Source organism: Kogia breviceps, chromosome 4 (assembly GCF_026419965.1).
Source record: "Kogia breviceps isolate mKogBre1 chromosome 4, mKogBre1 haplotype 1, whole genome shotgun sequence".
In the NCBI taxonomy this organism is placed as follows: Eukaryota; Metazoa; Chordata; class Mammalia; order Artiodactyla; family Physeteridae; genus Kogia; species Kogia breviceps.
The window spans coordinates 71,037,394-71,046,913 of NC_081313.1; positions in this window are offsets into that span (position 1 = coordinate 71,037,394).

Here is a 9,520-nt window from a genome sequence, read left to right on the forward strand (position 1 = left end):
GGCCACAGCAGTGAGGGGCCCGCGTACCGCAAAAAAAAATTGAAGTCATGCATCTACTCACTGATTTAACGATCATTATTGAATGCCTACAAGCGCTAGAAGTTGTTTTAGGCACTGAGTTCTTGCCTTGGTGGGTCTAATATACTAGTGATAGAGACAGGGAAAAAAAATCCAAATTAACAAATTATTCAATGTAGTTTCTAGTAGTTGTAAATTAAGAAAAATAGAGTAGTATAAAGGAATTCTAAATTATAAATGAAAGGGGAGATATCAAAGGTAGGTTGGTCAGGGAAAGTTCATTATCTTTGAATACAGACAGAACAATATGATGGAACAAGTTATTAGAAGATCAAAGTTTTGTTCCAGACGAAGAGAACAGTAAGCATTAATGTACTGAGGTAGGAATAAGCCTTGATGTATTCAAGGAAGTGTAAGAAGGACACTGTAGATAAATTGTTGTGTGCAAGAAGGAACATAACAGGAAAGGAGACTGGAAAAATAGCAAGAACTGGATGATGAAGCCAAGAATTGGGAGTTCTAATTTGGTTTTGAGTATGTTGGATTGCTGAGAGAAGAGTTTAGATGGTTAGTAATAAAATGTAATATGATGGAGGTTTTATAAGTTCCCTCTGGCTACTGTGTAGAGGAAAGAGTGGAAGCTATGAGGTAAGTTATGAGGCTATTGCAGTAGTTTAAAAGGGAGATGAAGGTGACTTGGAAACCAGTGGTAGCCGTGAGGTGGCAAGATAGGATTAGGTTCAGACTATACTTTGAAGGAAGAACTGGACAAGAAAAGTTAGAAAAGCACATTTTCAAGGATGACATATAGGTTTTTGTTTCATGAAACTGGACTAATGATGCTGTCATTTACTGAACTGAGAAACATAGTACAAATAAATCAGGGAGATGAAATAGGAGTTCTACTTTAGTCATGTTACTCTTAAGAAACTAAGAAACTAAGAGATTTCCGATGGCAATATTGAGTAGGCAGTTGATTAAAAAATATGGATTTCTAAAAAGAGGTTGAGACTGAAGATACAAATTTGAGAGTCATGAGATTAGATGAGAAAATTAAGGAGGTATTATAAATAGAGTGAAAGAGATGGTTAAAGTCTTGGGATATGCTAACATTTAGAGTACAAACCAGAAAGAGAATAGACTGTCAGTGGTTTAGTAATATCAAGAAAATCAACTGAAAAAAGTGTTCCAAGAAGTGAGATGTGATCACCTGTGTTGAGTTCTATAAAGTTCTATAAAGAAGTGATGAAAGATAAAGATCATTCATCGATTATTGTCTTGGCAACACAGAGCTTGTTGGTGACCTTAATAAAAGAGGTATTGATTGGGCTTTAATAAATAGTTAATTTATTCAATAAGTATTTAATATATAATATATAATATGCATATATTTATATATAAATAATATATACAAATATATAATACATATTTGTATATATACAAATATATGTAAAATATATAGTATATATACAAATATATAATATGTAAATTATAATACATTTTATGTGTATATATATATATATATATAGAGAGAGAGAGAGAGAGAGAGAGAGAGAGGGAGAGATTACAACATGATTGTATGCAAATGGAAATGGTCCAGTAGAGAGGGATAGATAGTGTAGGAGGGAAGGAGGTAAATGGGAATGAGACCTAGGCACAGTATGGAGAAGTTAGACTTAGCGGGAAGCAGGGACATTTCATTCATTTTATCAGGAGATAGGTCAAATGTATATTGAAATATTTGCAGGAAAGTTGGTAGTTTCTTAAAATTAAAGTTCATTAATATTAAAGCTCATTAATGTTAGAGATAGAATCATCAGCTAAGAGTGAGTAGATGGAAGAGGAATTGAAAGTTAAGGAAAAGGCATGAAATAGTCTGAGAGAATGGGAAAATGAATTAACTAGGGACATATGTAATCAGAATGCCCAGCTTGCTGAGGGTCCACTTGATATTTGTGGTTGTATATTTGTGTGAAGCCATTCACTATGACTTTATGTTTGTAATTTTTTTAAACAAAATCCATTTGTGTAATGGATTTAACCAGGTTTGGAGTTTTGCTAAGAGAGTACAATAGAGAGAGGAGGAGCTTTGTAGCAAAGAAGTAATTATAATGTACAATTTGTAGGATAGGACTATGAGGAATGGTGGCTGAGGTAGAGAGAAGACAAGATAAACAAGATAATTGCCTAAAGGACAGGAGGGCCAGGATTTCAAATGGACCATCTATATGGATGTTTAAAATAACTAAGATTGATGCTAAGAGTAGAGGAAGACAGTGAGCCAGCTTCTAATGCCAGTTCTATCACTTATGTCTAGCACATCAGTATATTCCTCCTCTTTCATCTACTCAAGGATATGGCTCTAGAAAGTTTCCCCCCATCTTCTGCCTCCCTTTACCACAGAAAAATTCTTACTGGAATATAAACATGCTATTATTTTTCCCATCATGAAAATCAAAATAAAACAATGTAACAACAAAGGAAATCTCTTAACTTCTTAGCCCTTTCTAGGTACCTCCTCATTTCTCTACTCTCTCTTTGAACAAAATTCCTTATAACAGTTGTTTATATCTACTGTTTTCAATTAATCTCTTCCGTTTTTCTCTCAAATCTTTTCCAGTCACACTTTTATATAAATGAATCAATGAAATAGGAAGAATAAACAGAACTTTGGTAGACAACTTCAAGATGATGTTACATGTTTGATGGCCCGAGCTGAAAAGAGTTGGGAGTTTTTGAGGGAAAGAGAGTTGAAATTTTCTGTAAGTAGCAAGAGCAAAGGGAGTATCTTCTTCACTTTCAGGCTCTGTTTTGTGGCATGTGGGAAGCAGACATCCATCACTTGAGAGGGAATCAGGGGAGGTAGAGCCCTCATGGGAAAGCCAGCTTCTGGTTAAAGAGAGATGATAAATGGAATGCTTAGAAATTCGCGTTCAGAATGTAGGAGGTTTTGCTGATGGCAGGCCATGACTTTTGGAGGGCACATTAAAAGAGTATGGAGTTGGGTGGGTTGAGGATTGGGTTAGATTCAAAGATATATGGGAAAGAGAGTTAGGCCGTTGATGAATGATTCTGGGGAATTGAGTTTTTGTTGATGACTGAGGTAGATAGGTATGTAAGCCATGGTAAAATTGGTCCAGATGGTCTTTTAGGGAAGGTGGGTATCACTTATAACTATAGCTTCCTTTTGGGGGTTTGTCTTTTAGAGTGATTATACTGGTGAGGCTGTATATATGCAGTGGTAGCTGTAGGGTGGGGATGGGAGCTAATAGTTCTGGTGTATGGCAAGAACATGAACTTAATAAAACAAGAGTCTTTGGGCCTCTCATAAATTCAGTTGAGGATCATGTAAGGGCCAAGGGAATGTTTTATCTAACCAAGAGTCACAGAATGCTGGAAGTCTAACTTAAATCCAACATAACCATGAAATTCATAGATGGGAGTGGGGAATATCATGGATGAGCAAAAGCACATGGAGCTTTGTGGCCATTCTTTAAATCCTGCTGTGGGTGCTCAAGTGGTATGGTGGTTGGGAGCAACTCCTGTTCATCATCAAGCTCTGCCGCTTATTCCCAAGATGACATTTGCCTCTGTTTCCTCATGTATAAAATAGGGGTCAAAATAGAAATTAGCTTGTAGGCTTATTATGAGAATTAGACAAATATATGTAAAACAGTTAACAGAGTGTCATTTAGCAAAGAACTACTAAAAAAATCTTGGTTCATAATCACTGAGGAGGCACATCACTGCTCTCTGTTAGTGGGCTTAGCGGGATCATTGCATCTTAGCATCAGAAAGAGCTTAAAGGTAATGTAGCTTGAGGAAATGTAGTCGGTTCCAAAACTATGGGAATTTTTATTGTATTTATTTTATATCTAAGTATTGTGTTTATTAGGAGCACAGTCTGAAATGTTTAAGTCAAAATTTAGCATATAATTTGTTGATTTAACAGTGTATGAGAAGTGGAAGCTCCATGAGAACAAAGGCATTGCTGCTTTTGTTCATTGCTGTGTCCCCAAAGTCTTGAACAGTGTCTGGCACATATAGTAAGTACTTAATAGTTTAATTCATTGTTGAATGAACTAGAGAATATAAATATTCTTTGGTTTGATCACTGTGCTAATGTGGACAAGCTTTGGAGTACTCCCTTATCTGGGCAAGTATAATTAATTTGAGCTACTGTATGATCACAGAGTCTATCCTTAACTATCATAAGGGCAGTCAAGTGGCAAATTTGTGGCTTTTCATGAGAAGGACTGGGCCCACCAAAGGAAGAAAAACTCTACAATTAAAAAACCCTGGTACTAATAACAATAGCTAACATACAGTCTAAAATACATATGAATTCATTAGTATGTGCCAACACTGTTAGAAGTAGTTTACGTTTATTAAGTGTTCACAATAATCATGAGGGAGATTCTATTAACATAATCATATTCACCACCATCATCATCAACATTATCATATCATAATTATCTTCAACATCAGCTTCATCATCTCCATTTTATAGATGATTAAATGGAGGTGCAGCAGAGTTAAGTTAGTTGCCCAAAATCACCCCCTAGTTTGTTGATTTATGGCATAGCTATGATTTGAATCTGGAAAGTCTGGCTCCCTTCTCCTTGAAATTAACCTCAATATTGCAAGGAAATACCTCTCTGGTTCATGGTCTAGCATACAGGAAAGATAATATCATTGACTTTTTCTTCTTCATCTTTAATGGGGAAAGTGAAAATAGTAACTACTGTTTTATTGAGTGCTCGCTATGTGCCAGGCACCATATTAAGTAAGTAACTTAAGTTATTTCTCGTCCTTACAAAAACTCTTCAAGGTGGGAATTAATATCTTCTCTTCTTCATTTAAGAAACTGAAGCTAAGGAGGTCATAATTTCCTTAAGGTCATAGAATAAAATTTTTCTTTGGAATTTGACATAAGCTAAATATATGCCTTCTACATTAGTTTCTTCATTCACTCTGTAAATTTGTATTCAGCACTTACAGTATGTTAGGAAATCCAAAAATGAAAAAGACCCAATCAAATATGAGGCTTTAGTGTATATTTGTTGTATTTCTTACTGCCTAAATTCTAAACAGCCAATTAATTAATCAATTAATGGTTTATTTTGGAAAAAACATCCCCCGCTATATGAATCCTGGCAGGAATTTGCATTTTGCCTTCAATTAGTAGAGATGAAGAAGTCCTCTTCCCTCCCACTCCTAGGCTGCTGGAGATCAAGGATGTGGTCAGTGCTCTGGTCCTGAGACTAGAATATTGAGGAAGTGTTGTAAAAATTGAAGAGGTGAAAAACTACTCAAAAAGATACAGTGGAGTTGAGAACCCAGGGGCCGTGGTGCCACTTGCAGACTTGTACCCAGATTGCTTTCATCTTTCAACCTTGGACAGGATTGCATTTGGCTAGCTTCCCTAGGTCCATGGCCCCTTTTTGAGATGGGCTCTCAAACTTCCTGTTGATCCTATGAGCCATCTGATATTCTTCAACAAATTCATTTTCCACCCAAGTTAGGTAAAGTGCTTCTTGTTGCTTGTACATAAGAACTCTGACAAATTCATGGAGATAAGACATGTACAGAGTTAGAAAAAATAAACAACAATAATCAACTGGCACGAGCCAGAAGAAATATATAGTTATAAAAGTGTGGAAAATGACAAAATAATTAGGATTAATGGAATAGTTGACCTAGTTGACCTTGGAGTAGAATATCAAAAGATGGGCATGAGAAGGCAAAGAAGTGAGAAAAGTGGGCTTAGAGGTGCAGTGAGGAGCCCATATTGGCTGGAGTATAAAATATTTAGAAGAAAGTAAGGGCAAACGAGGTCATACTAGAAAGCATTGCTCACCTCTCTAAGCCTAACCCTTACACATAACATCTTTCATTCATTCCTTTCCTCGATTCCGATATCTTGCTTTCTTTTTCATATTGTTTCAATGTCTGTCTTTACTGAAAAAAAAATGTTATTCCATCATACAAATATTCTCTAGTCTCCTGGCATCTTGAAGAGACAAATATATACATTTCCATATGTTTTCTCTCAAGCTACTATCTACTTTCTGCTTTTCTTTCACCATTTAACATATTTAAAGAACAGGTTACATTTTCTTTCTTCATCTCTTTTTTATTTTGCTTCTGATTTTTTTTAAGAAACAATGCACAGATACTGCTAAATCTTCCCCATCCTCTCTCCATTCTTTCCCAGATGTAAGTATCAATACTATCCATAATTTCATGTGTTTATATTTATTTGTATAAATAACACATATGTACTCAGAAACTTAAATGACATTATTATTGGTAAGTTTAAAAAGTGTAATCATACAGTATATGTAATTTGGCAATTTGCATTTTTACTCGATATTTTTTGAGATACATCACGTTTTCTTATGTAATCATTTAGTTCATTCATTTTAACTGCTAAATATTTTTCTGCTGTTTGAAGAAACCACAATCTCAATTTGTTTTCCACTGTTTACTTCAGTCTTTTGAATATTGGTTACCTCCTCTGGCTATCACCTGCTAACTGTAGTTATCACCTGAAACTTCTCTCTTAAAAGTCACCAAATCTAATAGAGTAAAAAAAAATCTTCATTTTAAATCTGCCCTGACTTTTGGTGCTGTTAATTGCCTGCCCCATTTTCCTTGAAATTCCCTCATCTCTTGACTTTGTGAAAATATACCTTTCTTGCTATCTCTGTTTTTTCCCCTTTTTTGTTATCTAAATGTAGTGTTCCACAAAGTTCTGTCCTTAGTTTTCCTTGTTTTCTCTCCCTTAACAATCTCATTTGTACTGTGGCTTCACTTCCCAAATGACTCTCAAATCTATATTCAGTGTGTTTCCAGTTTTCTGCTGGACTTTGCCAGCTGGGTGTCATGCTTGACCTAAATTTGCACTTTTTTTCTCTCAAATTTGTTCCCCTTTCTCTGCTTACTATTTAAGTAGCAGTGGCATCATCTTAACAATCATCCAGGCTCAAAATCTTGGAATGACTTATAAGTCCCTTGGGCTTCATCAGTTGCCAGGACCTGCAAATTACTGTTCCATTCATTCTGCCAAATTGGTTCCCACTGCCACTGCCCTAGTTTAAACCCCATGACTTCTAGGCTTTTCACAATAGCATAACTTGTTTCCCTGCTTCTAAGTGTCTTTCCGCTTCCTAGGCATCCTCTATCCTGCCTGATTAATTTTCCTAAAGCACAGTTCTGTTCATAATATTTCCCTGTTTGAAAGCTTTTAACAGCTCTATATCGCCTGTAAAATAAAGTTCCAAATCTTCAAGTTGGAATTCATGCTTCTCTGCAAATTGACTTGTTTGCCCTCCAAACTTATTTGTCACTTCTTCATTTAATATGCCACATATGCCTATCAAATGGAACATCTCATTGTTTCTGTACCTGCCTGAATGGTCTAGGTTAAAGTATGGTAATAAACTAGTCCAAAAATCTCAGTGTCTTAAGATAACAAAGGTTTATTTCTCACACATACTACATAGTCACTTCCAGTCAGCAAGGATGTTCTCTGTTCATTGCAGTCACTCAGAGACCAGCCTAAGGGAGTAGTCATCATTTTAAATGTTGCCGGTCTCCACATCACAGGAAAGCGTGGAAAGAGCTTTAGGGGATCTCACATTAGCAATTAAATGTTATGGTACCAATGTGACAGATGTCACTTCAGTTCACAACCCACTGGCCAGAATTGGTCATTTGGCTCTAACTAACCATAGGAGAAGCTAAGAAATGTAAACCTACCGTGTCACACAAGGACTAGAAAACCAGATATTGGTGAACAGTACTAATGTTCACCACAGTCCTCAATGGCCGTCTCCATCATTTCCCCTGCTGTGGATCATTGGTCATGAAATTTAAAATGTTTCCTTCTTCTCTTCCCTTGTTCAGATGCTGCTTATCCTTAATCCCCAGTGCAGCTATCATCTCTTCAATTAACTGTTTCCTCATCTTTTTAGACAGATATATTCTCCCTCTGCTCAAATTTTCCATAGCTCTTTATTTTGAAATCATCATTGTTCTCTGTTGTTGTGCATTTAGATACTAGAGGTCAGAATGCATATTTTATTCACCCATGGACACATGATTTTTTTTCAATTAATACCCACAGGAGTGTATTTTAATCACGTGGAGATACGTTTTTGGGGTGGGGGCTGGCTTCTTTTATAATCAATTTATGGGTGAGATATTCCTTATATTATCTGTAAGGTTGGATATATATATATATATGTAATATATGTATATTTATATAGCTTATGTATATATACATATAGTTAGCAGCTCCTAGCTACTATGGTATAAATATAGAGTAAATTAATTATGAATCTGCCTTATTCTCACTCTTCTCACTCTGAAAATGCTGGCAGTGCTATTATAACTCTTTTCACTCTTCTTTTTTGATAAATGGTATGTTTGACCATTGCCCTTCGGTAGCAGTGAGATAGATAGCCCGAGATCTTTTGTGAGTGAAATATTTTAAGGGTGTCCATGAAAGAAAACTGACAAGAGGAAAGTTAAAGTACTAAAATCCTATCCTTTTGTCCTGCCTCCCTTTCTTCCTTCCTTCCTTCCTCCTTCCTATACCAAAAACGTATTGGGCACTTGTTCTGTATCTGGTATTATGATAAAATACAATATAGGATTAGGTACAGATCCCTGTCTTGGTGGGATCACATAGTCCAGAAGGAAAAATGACACACACAGCCGCCCTCCAGTATCTGGCCTGGAAATCACTGTTTCCCGAACTGTATACCTGGCCAGTGTCCACCCATGTTTTAGATAACTGCTTAGACGTTTTATCCTTTGGAAAGCCTTCCTTGATTTCTCCAGTATAATCTAGCACTTTAATAATACTGTGGAGCGAATAATTCATTATTTTTGAAGAAAAAACTCAGAGACCAAAGACAGTTTTACAGAGAAGACAATTGAAAAAAGTCTGAAGAATGAATGGGAGCTCACCAAGAAAAGCAAGAATAAAGGAAATTGTGCTCACCCAAATGTGCCAAGTGATCTGTTGAACATAGAAATCTATGAGTATATTAGTATTACTTGAGATTAAATTGTAAAAAATGTCATGTGAAAAGAGGCTAGCAGATGTGCAGGAACCCAATTCTTGGTGCCATGCTATGGGTAACCTCTGAAGGATTTCAAGAAGTGAAGTGACAGGGTCAGATTTATTTTTTGGAAACATCAATTTTGCTTAAGTATGGAGGATGAACTTGAGGCAAATGATATTGAAGGCAGGAGAACTATTAGAAGACATTTCTAAAGCTTAAGATAGAGATAATTAGATTTGAAGGTAACATGGGGTTACTTTGAAAGTAACATGAAAGAAATTAGAAAAGAAAATAGACATTTAGGTAAAAAAAAAAGAAGACATTTAGCAGGAAAAAAAAGAGAAAATATCTGGTGATAGCCTGATTGGAGTGGGCAAGGGAGGAGAAGAAATTGAGAATGTCATTTAGTTTTCTGACTGGGATGG